The following is a 23336-nucleotide window of genomic DNA, read 5'->3' on the forward strand; positions in this document are numbered from 1 at the left end:
ACACAATCAAATCTAATTGGCCAGAAAATTTTTCTTGGATCGTCATAGTCTATGACTATGTTTTTACTGTTATTGTTTCAGCTCCTTTTTCATCACCCCAACCTTTGCTGCTTCATTAAGTCTTAAATTAGACTTTGACGATCCGCCTATTTTATTAGAATTATCAAAAGAAAGAAACATACGCGGCAAAGTCGAAGGGGGGGCTCCAGCATCATATTTTATTTTATGCTTAGCAATTCCTTGACAGTTGTCAAAGGCAGGGATCCTTTATTTGTAATTAAATGCTCCTCACTTTAAAATCATGACTAATAAATGTCAAGTGCAAGAAGAGGCACTATTATTCAGTGAAAGTCTTTGGATATGTTTTAGGGTGAAAACGTGTAGGCGTGAAGGTTGTTAGTTTTTGAAATGTTGTAGGGTCGTTTTCATTACAAAATCCTAAAGTTAACCACTTCAGATAAAGCTCAAAAATCATTGAAACATTTGGGGAGCTCTTCTTACCCTACAGGAAGCTCTTGACATTTATGATAATTAAAAGTGAAGGTATCTATTAAATACTTAAGTTGTTCAAATAAACACCAAACTGGCATGCAACTCTAAGAGTTGTATATATCTTAATTAAGCTGGTCAAAACTGTTCAGTGAAACTGTTTTCTGGGTTTGGTGATGGTTGGGTTTTTACATTTCAATGAGACCCAAAACCTTTGAGGAAACATCAACATAAATGCTATGGGAGCAACCTGGGATGAGGTTTACTCTTCAAAAATGTTCTTGCGATTGGCAGATCCAGCTTGGTTATTGCAGAGCAAGGATTTGCCATCCCTTCTCCCTCCTTTGCTCTCCTGTATGTGACTTAGAGCACCTATCCCAAAACAGACTATATGCCCTGTGGGTTTTTTTTGTTTGGAAGAGACACCTCATTTTCATTCACTTCTCAAAATCCTACTTTTCTTTGTGGAGTAGAGCCTCATTTCTGCAGTTGGTCCTGGCTCCAGTGTCCTGGCTGCTTGTCCTGATCCTGACTTATCAGCATTAACTGAAGTGTTGGGATTTAAGAGTATCTAAAGAGAATTGTGTTTATGGCCAAATTTTGAAACGTTACTTTATTGGGCAGTATTAGCAAAATATTGTTAGTTCTTAGTACATTTGTAAGGGCTGCAGGAATTAGGTCTACCCTGTAGAGAAAAACATTATTGTTACCACTTATTTGACTGTAAGTCTGTTTGACTAAAAGTTGCCGAGTGTGCCCAAAATGTGTTTCCTATTCTGTTTATGCTTGACTATTACTATAACATTTGGGTGCTTTCTTGCCATACAGTGAGATAGTCTCTAGGGGTTTTTTTTTAGTGGGCTTTTTTGCTTTCTTTTTGCTCCTCTTGAAGGAAAAATAGTGTGTGGATTTTGATTTATATAACAAATAAGGATGCATCAAAAATATATCTGGTTGAACTAACGTGGAGCAGATGCTTTAACTATTGTGTTATATAGTAATAGCAGTGTAATTGAAGCACAGCAATAGAAACAGAATTGTAATTGGAAAGGCATTTTCTTTCCAGTGATGAAAGACTCCCCTACAAAATGCTGAAGTTTCTTTCCGGTTTGTAGGTATTTTTCCATTGGACAGTCCATTTGGTGGTGATGGAAACAACCAGAATAAAATACTGGTTAGCAGAGGAAGCTATGGCACTTTATTTTATCGTGACTTCTTAATAATGATAATTACTTTTTGGGTACCATTGTATTTCAGCTTAGAAAGTTACTTCAAAGGATATTATGGAAACATGTTTTCAATGCATTTCATAAGATATTTTGCAGCATATGATTTTTCAAATCCGATAAATACGGCACTCTCCCTTTTCTGTTTGTAAATGCAAGTCTATTCATTGTACTTTTCCATGCATTCACTTTTTTTATACTTACTTTTCCACACATGCCCTGGAGAAAAGCATGCAATCCACTGTTACTCTGAGGTAAACTGGATTTCAGTGTAGTCTGTTTCAAATTAAATGAAATTGTTTATTAGTTTTGCAGTTCTGGAGAGCAGAAGCACCCTTGGGTTTTTATTGAGCTGATGAGGGGTATGTTAGCCTATACATCCAGAGAGGACTGATGCTAATTGGGCTTTTCACTTTGATAAAGTCCTTGGTTTCAATGATGATACGCAGGTCAGCTGCATCTTTTAATTAAAAAAAAAAAACAAAAAAACCCCCAAAAACCCCAAAAAAAACAAAAACAAAAAAAACAAACAACAAAACCACCACCAAACCCAAAATTAAAATCCTATGCTGGAATTACCTAACTGTTGAGCAGTTTACATATGCAAGTATGCTCTCTTGTGGTAAGCCATTTTATTGAATGCTCCACCAGTTCTAAATTTTGACAAATTTTAGTTAAGACTATTGTTTTTTCTAATACATTTTTCTTTCATCATGTCACATATTTTGGCAGGGTTTACAGTGTGATACAATGGCAGAGCTCTGGATGTGGTATGTATGGTTGTATATATTTTGAAGTTGTGTTTGGTACAGTGAGTGATATTCAGCACTTGAGCAGCACGTGACTTTTTCTGGTGGCATCCAGCTTGCTGTGGAATAAGGTGCTATTTAACAAAAAATGATTATGTGATTTAGGGCAAGGTACTTGTATAGCCTCTGAACATCAGGTAGTAAAGGAAGAGAGTTCTCATGCTGAAGCATCTTTATCAGATTTTAGTAACTGCATGATTTGTGCTTGTTATGACAGGTAAGATGCTGATTAATTGAGACTGAGTCTCAGAAGTTTAGTCACTCTAGACTTGTCCAATAATCAAGAGGGGAAAAAAAAAAAAGGCAAAACAACCCAGACTTTGCTCTGATGTGGGTACTCCTGGGTGGCCTGAGCTGCAAAGGTGTATTCCTTTGTTCAGCATTGTGATAGTACTATCCCAAGTATACATGCAAATTCAAGAAGCGTAAAACCAAATACATCTCAGTTGCCTCCTCTTGAAAAAATCAGCAAGACTGTTTTAATCTTCATAGTTAGCCTAACATCTGGGAAGTATAATTTAATAAATAGCTAAGATACCTGTAATCCTTTGAATATTTCTCATATTGCAGCTGGGGCTTCTACCCAGATTCTTTACCTACTGAATAATTTACATATAAATTTCCTTACTGTTTTGCCTGGAGGTGAGGAGAGCCAAATGTCAGTAAAAACATGAGGTTATGTTCAAGTGATCGCAATCATGCAAGTCCTTGTATATACTTCAAGGGAAATAAGGTCCTAAAGAAGAATTTCAGAATGTTTCTTGAAGACCGTGAAATTCTGGAGTCAGCTTAAACCACAAACACTCAGCACACTTCATGTAAGCACAACTGCCATTGACTTTTGTGGAAGTTTTGGCAGCCTGGCGACTCAAAGATCACATTTGCATGGTCACAGAGGTGATTTGATGTGTGCTGCTGTGCATGAACATTTCATGTCAAAACAATCAGTTATTCGGGAGGTGTGGGCTATAGTAGAATGATCTCATTCGGCACAGAATTTGGATAATGTGTAGAAGAGTAGGAGATGGATGGGATAAGAGCATGCTGGAATAATACCTTCCATTTGCCGGAGCTTAATTTAGTTGAGGAGATGAACAGCATTTTTAAAAGAACTTTTGATGTAAACATGTTACTTATCTTGTAATTCTTTAATTACAGTTATGTTTTCATTAACGATAACTGAAAAGTGCAACCATGTCTTCCAGTTTTCTTCCATTTTTATGTAACCTGAAAGAAACATTGAGTTTAAAAGGTTGAGCCTGTGACATGTTGACTCAGCTCCTCATGAGAGCTTAATAGGACCCTGAGCAGAAACCTGTGCTAGAAGCTTAATATAAATATTTTATGGAGAAATTGAATAATATTTTAAGGAACAGAAGTTGGTTAAACAGCATCAGCAGTTTCAAACTATAGAAGGCAGACAATAAATTGCACTGTTTACAGTGATAACTTTGTATGAAAGTGTCACACATGCATCTAGGATTTTAAGATGATGCTGTATTACTGTACGTTCATACACAAGTGTATGCTAGTGATGCTGTTTTACTGCATCTTATTACACATAACATTCCTGTGCAGAGTCTGTTTTACCTGCAGCACGTGAGTGTTTTCAGTTGAAGACTTTTTCCATGGGACTGGTTGCTGTACTTGGCAGTCCTCTTCTGTAGTGGATTTCAACTTTCAAGTTGTTTTTGTTTCCTACTGTCCTTCACGCTTCTCTTTCTCCTCCATGTCCTCACCCACACTCCCCTTCCTCCTCCAATACTTAAAAATCCCAAGAGTTCAAACAGAGGAATGTTTTCATTTGAAGTTTCAAATATCAGCTACTCAAGTCAGAAACCTTCATCCATCTTTGATATTGATTCAGCTTTCTGTAGTATATGTGTGTATTAAATATAAGATGGTATACTTTTTTCTTCTGGTTCAATATGTTCTCTTCAAGCTTTCATTCAACTGCTTTCCTGTTGGATCTCTTTCTCACCAGAGAGTACTGACAAGATACATACAGAACAAGGCAACAGCGGCTTCCATTTTATCCCCAGTGTCATCAATTTAGGACACAGAATGATGCATGGATTAAATAATAATAAATATATCTGTGTTTGAAATTCGTAGCTGTTCAGTGCTTGACTTTGCAATATTAATGCATTTTTGTTATTGTTCAATTTTTTAGGCAGGCTGAATAATTCTAATCAATCATGCAATGCAGAATCATAGTAGTGCCCAGAGGGTTGACCAGCATCTAGCAGTGTGCCTGGAAGCCATGGATCTGTAAGCAGGCTGTTCTTGTTATCTTTGAACGAGCAAGACCACTAGTAGTTTGTCATGTCAACATTAGATAAGGATGAGGGATGCACAGCTTGTTAGCGTGGTTCACATATGCTTCTAGATGAGCAAAAGAAATTTATGGTTTGGAGTATGTTAGGCTCTATAGTAAGGTTTTTGGAGAACATTGACTGTGAGTCTCACTGCTGTCTGTGTCTGTTTCTGCTCTCTTCTTTGGCCTCTCCATGTTTTCTCTGCTTCTTCTCCCCAACCCTTCTGGTCCCAGTCTGCTTTTGCTGCACTATGAACTCCATTTCCCTAAAGTAGGCATGCTGTGGTAATATTTTGTGTTTGTTATCAGTGAATTAATGAAATCACCTTTCAGAAACCTGAGAAGCATCTGCTCTTGGATTGGGAAATTCAGAATTTTAACCCACTGAATAAAAATCTGGCAGTTACAGGCATGTGGAACTACATGCCATGCAGTGATAAGTTTGGCAATCCAACATACAGACAATTCTATCTAATATGACTGCTAGTCATGTAAGCTATCTGAAACAACTGTTATTTTTTTCCACTCTTTTCCATTCTGTCTTGTTGCCAGTTCTTCTTTTAGTGTCCAGTGCTCAGAACCTGTGTTGCTTTGTCATTTTTATTATTTTTCTGGTACGATTATGAGCTTAACTGTTTATAATGCACATTCTTCTATGTCTGGAAGAATAACTCTAAGAGAATGGAGGGGGCACTCGTAACAGAAACTCCTTTCTGTAATAGGTTAATGTATGGATTAATGGTAAGGATCACTTAACTTTGGGCAGAAGGAGAATCATATGGGAGTTGTATTGATGTTGTAATTGAAAATGTTTTAAGGCCTGAAGACCTATTTTACATGAATGATGTTTTATCTTTTTCTCTACATACTTATTTTTACCCTTCAAAAGATGGAAAGAATCAGGTATCCTCCTTTTCCACAATGAATAAAGTTATTTCTGTGTTGGAAATAAACAGCCAGTCACCAAAGCTGGAGACAGTTTTTCTTCTAAGTGGGTGATTTTCAAATAATTAATTCAGTCACGTGCAGAATACTCTTGTTCTTGAAAGTGTTCTGATTTTTGTATGTCTGCTGGTGAGGTTTTCTGTATATGAGCCATGAAACAAATCTCAAAGGTATCAATTTTCATTGCCACATTTATCAGTTTGGCAGCAGTTCGTTCTGAGCTTGGTACTAAACATGATTATTGTAAGTTATTAACTATGCTTACTGTAAATAACACAAATCTGCCCAGCTCTGCTAGCAAAGTAGTGTGAGGCTCACAGGGTGGTGCTGGTACATATATTTGTGACATATGCTACTGTTCAGAAGTTAACTTTATTTTCATATTTTCAAGAAAAAGAATACTATTTGCTGGAGAGGGGAATTTTAAGCAGTATTCCTATCTTGTGAAGAAAATTACTGAGCATCTGGAGTGCCCAATATTTACTTTTTATTTTTCAAAAAGGAACTGTTTCTGTTCTCTGATCCTTAAAATCAAGCCCTCAGCTGAAAAACATGTAGAAATAACTGGTTACTCTTGATATTTAAAGTGATGTTTAGAGGCTCCAACTGGAGTCTGGCACCTTTTGCGTTTGGTTGCTGCATGTAAACAACCCCATCTCCCAACCCAGCCTCTGCCCCAAAGAGCTTAAAATGAAATTTAATGGCAGCGGGTATAGCTGGAGGAGCACAAGTTAACAGCAAGACAGCCGTGCCTGGCACAGCGAGCAGGAGTCACAGCTGCCTATCTATTGTCAAGTGTTTATTGGGCACTGTAGCCGAAACAGAGCCTTTTTGGGGCAAACTTCCATGCACTTGTGTATGGCTCCGTTCCCATACATTAGCTAGCTTCTGAGAAGCGATGGGGTGAGGCAGAGGCACATGCTGGCTGAAAGGTGGTGCATTAAAATCTACAGATTTACAGTGTATCCCCCTGAGGTGGGAAAGCTATGTGCAGATGTGTCAGCAGCAGAGCCATTCCTGCTGGATGGAGTCGTGACTGTGAGTATAGTCCTAGAAATCTCCTGAAAACAGGGAGCTCTGTAAAAAAGAGTTTATGATCCCATTAGAAAAAGCCAAGGCTTGAACTTTTACTAAAGTCACGAACAAAAACTCACTGAAGTCACTAAAGACACGAAAAAATCCAACAGGAAGGGAGGAAGAAGGTGAGGTAGAGGAGGAAAGATGCTATATGTGTCCTACCTGAGGGAAGATCTTCAGTCACGCCTCATGCTGTACTGTGCAGCAGAGACCCTGACCATGGGACTGCAGGAAACCAGCTTTCTTTGCTTGCTCGATGTGTCTGCAGAAGGTTAAATCACACGTGTGGTGCATGTTAGTGGCCCCTGGAGATTTCTGTATTGATCTGTTTCTTAATAATGCATAATAGGCAATCAGAGCTTTCCTGATCTTTTCACAGACATATTATCAGCGAGAGTCTTAAATCACAGTGCTGCTAGTGGTTGTGTCTGACCTGTCCTCCACCAACACTAGAGTAGCTTTTATTTCCACTGGGACTACTCCTGACTTACCCGGTGGAGAGCCAGCGGAGAATCAAGCTGTGTGTTTGGAATGATAAGTCACCCTTCCATGGCCTTTCAGTGGGGCAAGATGATACATCTACATTTTGTTAAAAAATTTATTTCAAAATAAAAAAAATTTTTTCTTTTAATTTTTGTTTTCTTCCAGTGTGAACAAGAATGTTGGTTTTGCATTATTAGCCGAGTTGTGTGTTCTGCCCTGTTTCATCTTTGCTCTCATTTATAAGTCTCTTTTGTGGAATGGTTTAGGATGGGAATTTTGTTTTGGATGCTGAACTAAGCAGGACTTTGCAATTCTGATGTCACCTCTGTTCCACCTGCTGGAACATTGATTTTTAGCAATGTATGCTCTTAAATCAATATGAACTTTATTGGTACTTGCTGGTGACATAGTTGTCTGGCAGCAGCTAACTGCAAACATATATTGCAGTAATGCAATGGGTTTAATTAGAAACCAAGCAAACGAGATTCCAGAATTAGTTATTGCTGTTTGACACCATGTGCAATACTTGTCTCTTGGACTACAGGAATTCATAATTGCTGCTGTAAAGTAGGTATTTTATCCTTTGCCTTTGAGAGTATTTAATTGATAGCCTAGGCTAATGGAAATTTGTGTAATTGTGTTACTCTCAGTATTGTGTGTTAGTACTCATTGTGCAGACTGGTTATTAGTTACCTAATTTTGCATTTGACAACATCAGAAGTTAATTGGACTACCAAAATAATGCAACAGCAACAATAGCACAAAATTTGGCTTATAGCACTAATATAAGTTTGGCTGTCTGTATCATCTCCCAGCTATTCCTTTTTTTTTTTTCCCTAGTAAGGGCCTAGTTAGTCATGGCTTTTCCTTGCGTCGGTTCTTTAATAATAAAAAAAAAAGAAAAAGCCATTGGGGAGAAAACTAATTTAAATTTGCTCAGGAAGTAGGAGAATTGCAGGCTGTTTTGGTTATTTTGAGTAAAATGTTTAATGTTTTATTTATATCTCTCATAATAAATATGCTGACCAATAATAAGTCAGCAAAACTCAGTGTGGCTGAACTGTTCAAAATGAATCAGCTCCTATTTTTCCTCTAATCTTGGACAGATGGTAGGCCGCTAGCGCTGCAGTTCACCAGGTGGATATCCCCTTGCTGGGGTTGTCCAAGGAAGAAGAAAACCAGAAGATGCCAATGGACTGAAGGTGAGCAGTCCAGAGCACCTATCTGGGCAGGGGCAAGGGTAGATCTGAGGTGTAGGTCCCACATCCATGGCATGTCCTAACCCCGAAACTGCAGGCAAATCTCTCCTATTGAATCAGGGGCATTGAGTGCTCCTGATCCTAAGTAGCGAGGAAGAAGAGGGTGACCCCCTGTATTGGGGCTGCCTCTCCGGAGGGGTGCTTCGCCCATTGTAATGAAAGCAGGGAAGAAGAAGAGGCTCTTCTCCCTGCCCATACCCTTTGTGAAAACATGGGATGACTTAAATGCGGTGTCTTCTGAAGGATTAGATGAGGTAGCACAATTTAGGGCTGGGCAGAACTACCTAACATAATTCAGGATAAGCTAGCTTGAGTGCAGTCTCGTTTCATTAGCGCACAGCTCTGAGTTACTGTAGTATATGTAACATGCCTGAACAAGCTCATCAATTACTACTTTGTGCATCTCTACACCACAAAATACTTTGCTGTATAAAAATGTATCGAAAACTGTCTCCACTCTCTTTGTCAGCACTGAGGCTGAATCACCTTTTCCTGGGCTCGCAAGCCCTCTGTGGTTCTCTGGACCCAGGAGGAGGTTTTAAACTTGCCGAGGGCCCAAAGTCATCTTCGCCCATGGAGCTCCTGCAGCTGCTGCTGAAGCCCCTGAGCTCTGCGTGTCCCGGTGGGGGGCAAAACTAGAGGATCAAGACTGAAGATTTTGTAGTGGTGAGCACATGTAAAACAGCAGCTCAGCCTTTGCCAATGAGCCAAGAGTTGTTTTCTATTTTAAAATTTGGCTGGCTGTTTGCTGGGGCAAGATGGAGAGGTATGGTCTAGTTTTTGGACTCTCCTTACTTTAAAACAACCTGGGCACCTAGTATGGTATGTTTCCATTGGAATTATGTATTTATTTTTTATTACCAATTTATGAACTCTGCTGATATAAGGAATTTAATAAAAATGCTGACAGACTATTATCTATAGTTGTGCTATAATAAACCCTATTTTGGTGAGGTTTATAACTTAGCAGTTGCGAAATACAACAAATTATTAGATGAAAATAGTTGTAATGTGTGGAAATTGACTTTTTGCTATTCTTTATGATTTAATCTATTTATATATAGAGAGATATACCTTCTTTTCACAATGGGAATGAATCTTGATGAGAATACAAGTAAAAACTGAGTATATATTATCTGACTTTTTTTTTTTGCTAAGGGAGAAAATACAAACCATTTTGAAGATGAACCTGTTGTCTTTGTTCTATCACTGAGAAATCTGCCTTTCCTCTCATTTGCTTTATTTCTGGTGTCTAAATATGCTGAGTGTATGAACCTTCCTTCTCCTTTAGGGAGATAACCTTAAAGATAAAATGTGGTGTGTGTGCTCACTAAACCTGATAAACTGATACTACTTCCTTGATAGGATTTCAGAGGGCATAAAGGACATGTTCCAAAACTTGTTAAAATTGCAGAAATTCTGCAAACTTCAGTGCATTTTGGACCAGGCTGGAAGTGAAATGTATCACTGAGTATATCATTACAAGTTATTTTATTCTCCTTCAGAATATTACCCTATCTTGGTCATCTTGTGTTACACACCCCAATCTTGCTGCCGCATTTGCTGCTTTGAAATACTGCAGTGGGCCTTATTCACAGTTTGTGGTGCTCTAAACCAGCAAATATGTCTTTTATCTTAGTATCAAAGACTAGACTGTGGCTTTAACATTGACAAGAAGCATTTGGCAACAGTGACTGACCTTTTGAAATTGGTAAAAAAGAGCCCCCAGGGAATCCCATTAGGAGCAGGGAAGGTAGATAACAGCTTCTTCCACCCAAAAAAAGATACAGCATTCTGCTGCTTGTTATTAGGGGACTTTGTAACTAAACCCAGTTTCATTGGCCTTCTCTTTCAATTCAAAGAAGCCAGCTTTGTCCTTTAATTTAAGTGGTAGATATTTAGTTATTTTTTCGCTGAATATTTAAAGGCAAACTCTTGGATTTCTTATCTCAAAGAAAAAGCATAATGCCAGCATAGGTTCCCTGTTTCTCTCCATGTAGTGACTTGTACTGGCTCTTCCTTCTTCCAGTCCTTTGTTGAGGACCAAAGATGCAGAGTGGATCCATCAGGTGCTACAAGGGTTGATGGTAGCACTGAAATTGCTTGTCGATTCTCAGCTGCAACCTGGCACTAGCAAGAGCAGTGTATCCATCAAACTGCATGTGCTGCTGAGATTTGAATTGCATGTATTGATTTTTCTCATACATATAAAATAAATATATGCTGCTCTACCCGTAATACAAGATGATGTAAGAAGTACTATGACTAGATGCTTTCTGGAAGTTTTAGATGGAAGAAATTGGACGGGGAGATGGGTTGTTTTAATAGTGCTATTCCTCCACAGAAACTTTTAATTGTAGTTTCCTCAATGTTTGATTCTTTTTTAATTCACCAAATTTTCCTGACTGCGAGATAAAGGGATCCTTGGAGACGCTTGCTTCTTTTCCAGGACTAATCTATCATATCTTTAGGTCTTTGAACTTAACTTTGAAATGATAAAATAGAAAAATATGTATCATCACCTGTAGGTATGAGCTGGTCATTTTCAGTAGCAAGACTGGAGATTTGTTGTATTTATTTTGCCTGATAAAACAGCATGAGTTTTGGGAGACCTTATGAAAACTAAAAAGATGCAATAATGTCGCTGTCATACCATGGTCTGAGAACTTGATAATGATGATAACATTTTCTTGTTCTAGTTGCTCAGCGTTTCTGAACTCAGAGCTTACGGATGTTACAATTGTGAATCCAAGGTTGAAGTTTCATAAGAAATATTGAATCTACCCCTAACTTTGAGCCTTCTAGTAAATAACGTAATGACGGCACAAAGGAAGAAGAACCTTTCAGTATTTACTATTTGATCTGATTGCAAGTCAGAGATCTTGCCATACATCTTTAATAGAGTACCAAGAATTAAAATGGTGTTGAAATAGCATTATTTGGATAAGATTTTAATTACTTCAAACACTGTAATAAAAACTGAGTTTTCTTAAGTTTGGGGGTAGTAACTTCAGATTATTGAAGTGTAGTAATTCATAAAGTTCTTCACCCAGGTGTGAAGAAAGAAAAGTACCTTTTGTACAGTCATTTTGCTTTCAGGTTCTGTGTTCAAACTTTGGATTGAGAACGCCAACTCTTTTCAGAGGTTGAACAATGTTGTGGGAAAATTATGGTTTTCTTTAAATTCTTTTCATCATCCAGGGGTACAGGTGCATATTATTGCCTACACAGGATTGTGTAGAAATTGGAAAGATATATTTGGATGGAAGGTTTTTCTGAAATACTTTTCTTCTTTGAGAGAGTGGGAGAAATCCATGGTAGTTATCAAAATTTACTGCAGTTATGCTTCTGTGTTTTACATGTTTCAAAATCAGAAAAGTAAATGAAAGGAGTCAGAAAGGATGTTTCAAAACTGTTGAAAATCCATGCTCGCAATGATGCCTAGACTATTGTTCTAATTTGCTTTAGTTCTATGGTAGGTCATAACAGTGGGTGAGTAATTTAGATATGCAACAAAGCCATCCCATTACTTCTTGGAAATAACAGAATATTTTGAGCTTTTATACTTAGATAAAGACAATTTAATTGCAGTAAGCCCTCCTGCGAAACAGTAACAAAAGTCGATCAAAGAAGAAAATATTGCTTCTGAAGTCTTAAAGTGGAATGTAGCTCTGTATTTCTTACCTGCAACCGAATGTGCAAATTGTTCTTTTTAATGAAGATACTTTGAACACTAATTATAATAGCTGGAAATATAGAGCAGAAGCGTATACCTACCTGACCATGTTGATTTGTGTACTGTCTGCTTTCACAAAGTCTGGGATGGCTGCACAGCTGGTTTGGGTTCGTATTTTAGGCCATTGAAGGTGTTTTCTTGGCAGGGATGAGACTGCCAGAAATTGTATCTGTTGTTTTACTCCCACAAGGGTTTTCACATCACACACCACCTGCCTAACCACATGGACCTGACTGTTCAGGGCAGTCTGACTGGGCAAAGAGCAAATCAGAGAAGAAGGCAAGAAAGAGATACCTAGGGAAGAGGAATTTGAAAAATGGCTGTCACTGGTTGGAGCCTCTCTGATACTGGGAATGTAGGTTCCTGGAGAGCAGCTGAAGGTGATCCCGGCTTCTGCCAATAAGTAGCTCTGCCATTACCAGCTGCCTTTAAACTTTGCCCTGAACTTTCTCCTGAGCTACACACTGTGTGCGTATAATGTGTAACTGGCAGGGTAGACCCTCTTGCTGAAATATTAAATGGCTTGAAATGCCAATGCAGAAAGCTTAAAAAAATGAAAAAGGAGAAAAAAATGTAATTTGTTTGCTCTGGTACTGTCAGGTATTCACTACTGCATTACTGTGACTGACAGATCTTGTGCTGGGACATGGGTTGCTCTCCTCCCTTCGAGGGCACAGAAGGGAGATACGTACACTGAAGAGGTGTGTGAACTGTCACATATTTTGGTGAGGGGCTGGTAGCAGGGATTTACAAGAGGAGAAATCTTCAAAGACTTTGGACTACAAATGATGACAGTTTCGATTAGTACTTATTCTGTGTGTAACACCGTGTCCTGTGTCTTGGCTTAATATAATCTCTCTGCGGGAGGCAGAGCTGTGCATCTGGTAGTGGGGACTTTGCACTTGGTAGGCTTTGAGCTTGAACGTGCTGCCATTTTCTGGCGATTCAGGGAGCTGTCTTTGGGAGTTTACCTTTCTAAAGAACCAAGAATAAAAGCCTGTAGCTGTGTTGCTTAACTCTAGCCCCTTACCTCTGTTGTCCTCGCTTACTGCATAGCCCACTGATGTACTCCAGACCCTATTGACTTTGCAGCAGATGGTCTTCTCATGCTGCAGCAACTTCTGTATCTCCAAGGTTATACATAGCGGTCTCTTCCACGTGTGGGAATACTTTGCTCTCTCCTCTACAGTGGTAGGATTGAAAGACCACTCTAACCCCTCTTTCTTTTCATCAGCCTTTCAAGGGAAACTCTTTTGGTTGCTGCTATTGTGTCCCCACATAACTTGTCAGCTGCCTTAAGTTTCTAAACTAATACTGTAGTATAAGACAGTGTGAGTAAATAAGTATAAGATGGTGAGAATAGGACTAGTTTCCGTAGATTGTCCTCAAGAGCTAGCAGACTTACGGATACCCCAGGTACCATTAATTCTTGATTGGGGCATGCCACGCTTGTCAGAGGAGCCATCTGCTACTTTGTTCTGTGTGTATTTATTTATTTATTAGTAAGGTGAATCCTGACATCTCACATGCAAGATCTGTAAGGGGAAAGACATTTTTTATTCAGCTTCCTGCAGAACATCTTTCCAAGAAGGACGGTTTGGCTTTTGTTGTTGATTACTTCTCCTGATACTCTGCATCATGATGTGTTTCTTTTTATATTGTGCTCGCTGACTGTTTTCTGACTAATATATCTTGATATTTGCTACTTGAAGTGGCATACAAAGAAGCTGTCATCACCAGCTGTGTAGAAGACATCTGAGAAAACCATCAATAAGTATTAAGAAGCAAATGAAAATGTCTCAGCTGCCCTACTGAATTTGATTTTTAGTACTGTTTTTTGCCGTCTTTCTCTCTTGGCTCAACGCACTTAAATACTCTGAGAGAGAAACATTTTGCTGGCTGCCTCTTGCATGATCTCCAGGTGCATAGGCCTATGCCCAATTTCCTGCGATGCAGAAATAAGTCAGTTGATTACATTTCTGTTGCCTTTCTGAAACCTGTAATCTTCAGGCTCTGCTAAGATTTTAAGGCATACCAGGATAGGTTACTTCTGTGTGTCTAAACGTTTTAGATTGAAAATAAGTGTTCAGCCCCTATGAAGAATAATTTACTGTTCTGTTAAAGAGGAAGAATAGGAAGTAAGCTATTACCACAGAAAATTTCACTGCAATTTTCTTTTGCATAAGCTTAAATTCTGAGTAGAGAGGTTGTCAATTAGTGTGCAGATTTTTTTAATTGGCTATAATAAAAAGCTAATTGGTGTTTTGCTTAAAGAGTGAATTAAGAAAGTGTTGCTATAGAAACTTTGTATGTGTATAGTGCTGCTCTACATAACAGTGAATATAATAGTCTAATGACCTTTCTGAGCCAGCTGTATAGTCAAGGAAAAAGTGTTAAATTCAGGCTTGCTGAAGTGATCATTAAGGAGTTTGTGACTTCACCCATTTCATTGCCTGAAAGTGTCTCTGGCATCGTCTTGTTGAATGTTTCTCTTGACTCGTGTCAAACCATATAATAAAGGCTGGTCTCAGAAGACCTGAACTTTTGTAAAATCTGAGTGCTCCAATTTTGAATGCGTAAACCGGTCTGTAATCTGTCAAGCATAAAATGTACTACTGGGAAAATTTCATTTTCATAATCTGAGAAACTGTGATGATGGATCGTAAGTGACAACATCTAATCCGTTAGCTGTTGTATTCCTCCCTCCTCTCCCCGCCTTCTCTGCTCACTGATTTCTGAGCCTCATGTGAAACACAGGAATTATGATTTAAGTCAAATGGGATTTCTGTTCTAATTTGCAACATTCTCTCCCAGAAAAAATACTTACATCCTCGAATATAAATTTTGCTGAGGAGAGAATAATTTCTTCACGATTTGTGAACAGGAGTTTTTTCCTTGGGCTAATGCTTGCTTATTTAAATTACTTCAGAGTCATCATCTGTACTTTTGATAGCTGCTTAAAAGTTAAAGATACGGGTGGCATGGACAAAAATATACTGAAGTATATTTTGAACATAGCCATTCCTGCACAGGAAGGTGGTCAATAAAGAAATAAGTGTCTCTATATAGTAGAGGGGAAAACTAAAACATCACCTTTTTTTTTTCAGTTCCCTGATCTGGAATCTCATTATTACTATGTAAATGGACAACTCGTATTGTCTCCTTTTTAACTGCCTATCTAGAAGATGCAGGGGCGTGAGATCCTGCAGTTATTAGTCATAGTGACAGAAAAACTTTAAAAATGTTCTGCATGTTTTAAATAATGCTGTGACTGTCTAAATGCAAAAGACTGGACAAAACTATAACCTGTTGACTTTTAGTGGAAAGAGTTTACTGTGTTCTTTTTTCCTCTGGTTTTCAATTAAAAAAAAAAATCATTTTGTGTCTGCTAAATCTGCCCCTGCACTTGTTCTTCAAACTGGTAAAACACAAAAATCTTTGAGTTTGATTAATTTATGATTTTACCTTTTTTTCCCTCCCCTTTTTTTTCCCAGTAGATGCTTAGAAGAAATCAGATTCTTCTAAGTGGGGGAATTCAGGAGAATCTCTTGGAATTCTCTGGAATTGTATAGATAGCTTCTTTCTGTACCTCTGGATCATGACTGACTAGTATCATAACTTAGTGGCTATTTTTCCCTTGATGCACATATGTAAGCCCTATTAGTGTTAATGCCTTTTTGAAATGCTTCCCTCATATAGTCAATATCTACTACTGATGTCCAAACCCTAAAGTCTTACGAGTTGCATAGCATGTGGCTATCTCTAGAGCTTAATAGAAAGTTGGATATAATCTCATACGTCATCTTTTGAGCAGTAAAACTGTAAGATAGATAAAATGTTTTAATGTGAAGCTTTTATCTGAGACCTGTGAGCAAATACTTCTTTTTCTGGTCCAGGGAAAGGAGTGATCCCCCCCCCCGCCACCTTTTATCTTGCCCAGTAAGACCATAACTGTAATATGTGCTTACATGTTTAGTTTGTGTAGTTTAAAGGTGTTATTTTGCAGAAAAGTAGTACAATATTATATTTATGACTGTCAAGGAAATGTTGCTTTTTGGAACTCAGTAAATCCGTCCTTACTTTATTTTAAATTTTTGCTGCTTTACTACAGCTCATTGTCAGCTGTCTTTGTGAAAAGGGGACTGGGTCTATGAAGGGCAAAACATGAATCTACTTTAGGACTGGTATTTTCCTCTTAGTTTTACTTGACTGTACAAGGCTCTGAGCGTCCTGGTCTAATATTGATGGTACTCCTGCTTTAAGTGGGGGTGTTGGACCAGTTGACTTTTCAAGGTTCTCCCAACCCAAATTACTTTATGTGTCTCTGACATGGTTCAAATCTACAGTGATAAAGAGACTATCTTCCCATTGTTGGTTTTCCGTTTTTATGAACTGTGACTCTCTAGGGTTACTTTGAAGGCAATTACAACAGCAACTGAAGTATGAATAGTTATAATACCATCAGTTGTTGGGGTTTTTTTAAAGATAATTTATCTCCAGATGACAAATTCAGACATGTTTTTTAAAATTTTATTTTCCAACTTTTATTTTCCCCATTATTTAAAGGATAACTTTAGTCAGACTTTTAAATGCATACCTAGGAAAAAGGTGTAAAAGCCTGTTCATCCCCCAGCTACTCTTTCCCACTTTCTTATCTGCACAAGGGGAAGCCTGTTTCAACATGGCTGCTACAGCCATTATGTTGGATCAGTAAAATTTATATGAAAACCTAGTGTCTGGGAGATGGAAACTGCACTCCTGCTAGTTCAGTGCATTGTTTGTTTATTGGGATTAGTCCTGGCTGCAGTCCTACAAAATGAAGTGGAGTATTGGAGGAGCTCGGTGGGTTCTGCATTGTGGATGTTGATGGAATGCCTCGGAAAAGCGGTGGCAGTGTGGTGTGGTGTGTTTTGTTTGGTGTTTTTGTGTTTTTTTTTTTTTTTTTCCCCAAGATTACTTCTTTGTTGCCCCGCTATGATTGTGTTTACAGAAAATTACAAGGGCAGAACTTGGTTACTATTGATCCTTTTTTTCCTTTTGTTTTATAATTTATGTAGTGCAGCAACAGAGGGTTATTAGTGGAGTTATCTGTAGAATCTTTATAATAAGCTTTGATTAGTACTGAACTGCAGCGATATACACAGAGACTGTTTAAATATGTACTGAGCTACCTTGTTTCCCTTGGGGAAAGAACACATTGACACCTTTTGCATTTCATTAAAAGAAGGAGGGAGATTTATGTGGATGATAATGAGATTGCTAGTGGGAAATAGGTGAAAAATTGAAATGATCAGAATATCAGGGTCTTTTTTGTAATAAGAACACTTCTACTTTACGGATGGATAAACAAGGCAATTGTTTATTGTCCAGTGTTTTGTAGTAGAGCAGAACCAGCACCACAGATTCCCTGCATATGAACCTGCTGCTTCATGAACTAGACCTTGCTGGATGAGAGGGCATTGGTTTTGACATTTTTGGCAGTCACTTTGTTTCTTTAGATGAGAAAAATACTTCATAAGTACCAGCATGTTTAAAAATACATTCTACTTTGCTGCTGTGTCAGGAAAATGCGTCTTCTATTTATATTTACAAGTTGCATCATTGCAAACGGTTAGATTTCTGTTTCTATGAATGGTATAAAATGTGATGTGCTCCTCTTTTGCAGAGAATTAACATAGAGGCCAGACTGAAAATATGCCTTCGTGAAAAAGTCCCTACCAAACTGATCCCGTCTTGGCTTTAAGGTAAATGAAAAAACAAATGTATCAAACACCTCTTCTGACTTTTCTTCTCATCATAATTGTTCTGTTTGAAAGAAATGTGAGGATGTTACGTGCTCAGAAGAAAGTAAGTAAGTATTTTAAGGAGTTAAGTTGCAAAACTTAATCTTTAGTCAAAATAAAGTGTAAGTATGAGCCAATAATTTGGGGTAGGCTTCAGTAATTAAACAAAATGACAGTCAGTGTCATGAATGCTTATGTGTTTTACATACTGCCTTGGCAAGTGTCTGTTTTTGTCTAAAAATTGAATATGCATATGAAGGAGAGATTACTATAATTGAATGGAAAATGTGAAATTATGAAGGCAGCAAAGTATAAATAATTGAAAATCAGGTTGCAACTCTAGCTTCTGTATTTCGTGAGCTTAGTTGCAAACAAAATTGCTAGAATGGGAATTCACATTTTTGTTCCTCTTTAATTTTACTTTCATGGTACCATACTCCTGGTATAGAGACAAGGCAGTGAAAATGCCAAAGGGGTAATTAAATATCTGTAGGAACTTAAGAGCCATACCAGAGACTAATTTTCAGCAGTCTACAGCTTCCATTATATATGTATATGCTTTGATTTCTCGTGTATATGGAAAATGTATCCTCTAACACCGCATATATTTAGTTTTTCTCCTCTAGAATTGTTTAACTTACTGTGTTCCGTGGTAAGATGTGGCAAGCTTGTTTTATTTGTGAAATCGTTGCAGAAAATATCTATTTTCATCATCATCATCATAGAATGGGTTAGGTTGGAAGGGACCTAAAAGATCATCTAGTTCCAACCCCCCTGCCATGGGCAGGGACTCCTTCCACTAGACCAGGTTGCTCAAAGCCCCATCCAACCTGGCCTTGAACACTTCCAGGGATGGGACATCTACAACTTCTCTGGGCAACCTGTTCTAGTGCCTCACCACCCTTATAGTGAAGAATTTCTCCCTTATATCTAGTCTAAATCTACCCTCTTTCAGTTTAAAGCCATTACCCCTTGTCCTATCTCTACATGCCCTTGTAAAAAGTCCCTCTCTAGCTTTCTTGTAGGCCCCCTTTAAGCACTGGAAGGCTGCTGTAAGGTCTCCCTGGAGGCGTCTCTTCTTCAGGCTGTACAACCCCAACTCTCTCAGCCTGTCTTCATAGGAAAGGTGCTCCAGCCCTCTGACTGTCTTCATGACCCTCCTCTGGACTTGCTCCAACAGGTCCATCTCCTTCTTATGTTGGGGGCCCCAGAGCTGAACATGGTACTCCAGGTGGGAGTAGAGCAGAGTAGAAGGGGAGAATCGCCTCCCTCAACCTGCTGGTCACTCTTCTTTTGATGCAGCCCAGGATACAGTTGGCTTTTTGGGCTGCAAGCGCATATTGCCAGGTCATGTTGAGCTTCTCATCAACCAACACCCCCAAGTCCTTCGCCTCAGGGCTGCTCTCAATCCATTCTCTGCCCAGCCTGTATTTGTGCTTGGGATTGCCCCAACCCATGTGCAGGACCTTGCACTTGGCCTTGTTGAACTTCATGAGGTTTGCACAGGCCCACCTCTCAAGCCTGTCAAGGTCCCTCTGGATGGCATCCCTTCGTTCCAGTGTGTAGACTGCACCACACAGCTTGGTGTCATCGGCAAACTTGCTGAGGGTGCAGTCAATCCCCCTGTCCATGTCACCGACAAAGATATTAAACAGCGCTGGTCCCAATACCGACCCCTGAGGAATGCCACTTGTCACTGGTCTCCACTTGGACATTGAGCTGTTGACCACAGCTCTTTGAGTGCAACCATCCAGCCGATTCCTTATCCACTGAGTGGTCCATCCATCAAATCCATGTCTCTCCGATTTAGAGACAAGGATGTCGTGCGGGACAGTGTCAAATGCTTTGCACAAGTCCAGGCAGGTGATGTCAGTTGCTCTTCCTTTATCCAGCAATGCTGTAACCCCATCGTAGAAGGCCACCAAATTTCTCAGGCACGATTTGCTCTTAGTGAAGCCATGTTGGCTGTCACCAGTCACCTCCTTATTTTCCATGTGCCTTAGCATAGTTTCCAGGAGGATCTGCTCCATGATCTTGCTGGGCACAGAGGTGAGACTGACTGGCCTGTAGTTGCCCAGGTCTTCCTTTTTTCCCTTTTTAAAAATGGGGGTTATGTTTCTCCTTTTCCAGTCAGTGGGAACTTCACCGGTCTGCCACAGCTTCTCAGATATGATGGATAGTGGCTTAGCAACTTCATCCACCAGTTCCCTCAGGACCTGCGGATGTATTTCATCAGGTCTCATGACTTGTGCACCTTCAGGTTCCTTAGATGTCTCGAACCTGATCTTCTACAGTGGGCGGTTCTTCATTCTCCCAGTCCCTGCCTTTGCCTTCTACGACTTGGGCAATGTGGCTTGAGCACTTGTCAGTGAAGACTGAGGCAAAAAAGTCATTGTGTACCTCAGCCTTCTCCATGTGCCAGGTAACCAGGTCTCCCGTTTCCTTCTGGAGAGGGCCCACGTTTTCCGTAGTCTTCCTTTTATCACTGACATACCTATAGAAGCTTTTCTTTTTGGCCTTGATGTCCCTGGCCAGATTTAATTCTATCAGGGCTTTAGCTTTCCTAACGTGATCCCTGGCTGCTCAGGCAATTTCTCTGTATTCCTCCCAGGTTGCCTGTCCTTGCTTCCACCCTCTGTAGGCTTCCTTTTTGTGTTTTGAGTTTGTCCAGGAGCTCCTTGTTCATCCATGCAGGCCTTCTGGCATTTTTGCCCAACTTCTTCTTTGTTGGGATGCATCATTCCTTAGCTTGGAGGAGGTGATCCTTGAATATTAACCAGCTTTCTTGGGCCCCTCTTCCCTCCAGGGCTTTATGCCATGGTACTCTACCCAGCAGATCCCTGAAGAGACCAAAGTCTGCTCTCCTGAAGTCCAGGGTCGTGAACTTGCTGTGCACCTTCCTTGTGCCCTAAGGATCTTGAACTCCACTATTTCATGGTCACTGCAGCCAAGGCTGCCCTTGAGCTTCACATTCCCCAGCAGCCCTTCCTTGTTGGTGAGAACAACGTCCAGCATAGCACCTCCTCTCGTTGGCTCCTCTATCACTTGGAGAAGGAAGTTATCATCAACACATTCCAGGAACCTCCCGGATTGCTTATGGCCTGCTGTGTTGTCTCTCCAACAGATATTGCGGTGGTTGAAGTCCCTCATGAGGAGCAGGGCTTGTGAATGTGAGGCTGCTTCTATCTGTCTATAGAGGGCCTCATCCACTCGGTCTTCCTGGTCGGGTGGCCTGTAGCAGACCCCCACTGTAATGTCACCTGTCCCTGCCCTGCCTTTGATCCTGACCCATAAGCTCTCGGTTGACTCCTCATCCATCCCCAAGCAGAGCTCCATGCACTCCAGCTGGTCATTGACAGAGAGGGTGACGTCCCCTCCTCGTCTCCGCTGCCTGTCCTTCCTAAAGAGCCTGTATCCTTCTATTCCAACACTCCAGCCATAAGAACCATCCCACCATGTCTCTGTGATGCCAATAAGATCATAGCCCTGCAGACGTGTGCCTGTCTCTAACTTCTCTTGTTTATTCCTCATGCTACGTGTGTTTGCACAGAGGCATTTAAGTTGGGCCCCTGATGAAGCTGACTTACTGGCTGGAGTGGCTGGAATTCCTTTGTGCTGCTCTTCAGATGCTCTCCTGCTGACCTGTGATCCTTCTCCACTTTAAAATAAAGTTATTTTAATAACTTTCTGAACAGTTAATTACTTGCGAGGGTAGCTAAGTATTCTTAGTCTCCACTAAATACTCCTTTATCATGCCATACTTCATTTGACTGTTTACTGTGTCTTTCTCAGTTGTTGAAATCACTCAAAATGGGTAATTTACAGTGTTTGAAACTTTTTGGATCTACTTGCCCTGCTGTGTCTGTGGTTGAAGGGATTGGTGAGATCGCTGTACTCAAGCCTTATTTTCAAGTGAAACATTCTCCAAATTTAATCAATGCTATTAGACATAATTAAAAACATATGCTACTTCATATCCCTAGTATTAGGGGTTGTGATACTGGCACATGCCATAAACCCAAGTTCCAGGCAGCACAATAAATTTGAAAAATTCACTGTCAAAATGTGTTCAGTTGTGTATCTGGTTTAAAAGCCCAGGTTTTGCCCTTAAGCTTCAGGTACTTCTAGAACCAGATCAGATTCAAAAAGGAGAATTGTAAAAGGAGATCAAAGCAAAGCTGTCAGCAATACTTTCAAAAGGAGTGCTGGACCTTCAGTGAGCCTGCCCAGCTGCCCATGGGGTAGGACAGCAATCCATAGCTGGATAAGAGTTTTGTTTTGTTTTATAATTTTGTTCTACCTAATGACACTGTATTGTGGGCTTGGTTGTATCCCCTTCAGGGTGGAAATTGTGATCCTTCTCTGAGGACTTTATGAGAATTGGAAGTTTACTTTAAGGACTTTGGAGTTATTTAAATAATTTGCTATTAATAATTTTCTGATTTGAACAGTATTTAAATACAGATACTCTTATAGTAGGACTCCAGATAAGTGTGTATTAAGACTTAATATTTGGGATACTTGGGAAATACCATAATAATCCAGGACTCACAGATGGCCAGTGCCTTATTCTTAGAAACTATTGAGTTCCTCTAAATTACTGTGACGTTACTGATACAGTGTTAATAAATCAAAGCTTTAATAAGTTGCAGATCAAGACAGAAGGGCTTGTAATGATGAAATTATGTGACTCCAGAACTTGCAAAATATGCTCATAGAATTTTGTCAGTCACAATAAACAAAAAACAAAATTGCATTTTCCATTAGATCAGAGCAGTAGCTCTGTATGGCCAGGATAGCCATTTCCACTCTGTACTCCAGGTATTTCCTGTAAGCATGGTCAGCAGTTGCCTTGGCACACCAGATAGAGGGTTGGGCTTGTGGAGAGGCTGCTGTCCCTGAAGATGGGATCTCTCCCGATGCCTCTGGGCTGTGTGGGCACAGCAAGAACCATTTCAGATTCTTGTGCTTTCTCTCTTCACTGTGTTTGGTGCTACCAAACAAATTTGACAATTCCTTCAGTTGTACCATGATGGTTTCATGGTTTAAATAGTTTTAATATCTCCATTAGACTCTGGCATCAGAGAGAAATATTTTAAAAAACTGGCAGCGTAGAGATTGGTCAGTATTGCATTTGTCTAGCAAATAGACATGACTATGCTTGTTATACTAAAGTAATTATAATATAAAATGGGCAACATAAAATCCTTTT

General features: G+C 39.6%; 1 protein-coding gene across 7 annotated transcripts in view; it reads left to right on the forward strand.

Annotated features, from left to right (window-relative positions):
- The window catches only part of NAALADL2 (N-acetylated alpha-linked acidic dipeptidase like 2), a 520054-nt gene that overhangs the window by 88202 nt on the left and 408516 nt on the right, over nucleotides 1-23336 (forward strand). For all 7 annotated transcript variants that reach the window (XR_012776415.1, XM_075506899.1, XM_075506901.1 and 4 more), the window contains exon 2: nucleotides 18007-18085. The gene's annotated coding sequence lies outside the window, so the exon portion shown is untranslated. The remainder of the gene's footprint in view (nucleotides 1-18006; nucleotides 18086-23336) is intronic.

The sequence above is a fragment of the Mycteria americana genome, chromosome 7, assembly GCF_035582795.1.
Source record: "Mycteria americana isolate JAX WOST 10 ecotype Jacksonville Zoo and Gardens chromosome 7, USCA_MyAme_1.0, whole genome shotgun sequence".
NCBI classification, from domain to species: Eukaryota; Metazoa; Chordata; class Aves; order Ciconiiformes; family Ciconiidae; genus Mycteria; species Mycteria americana.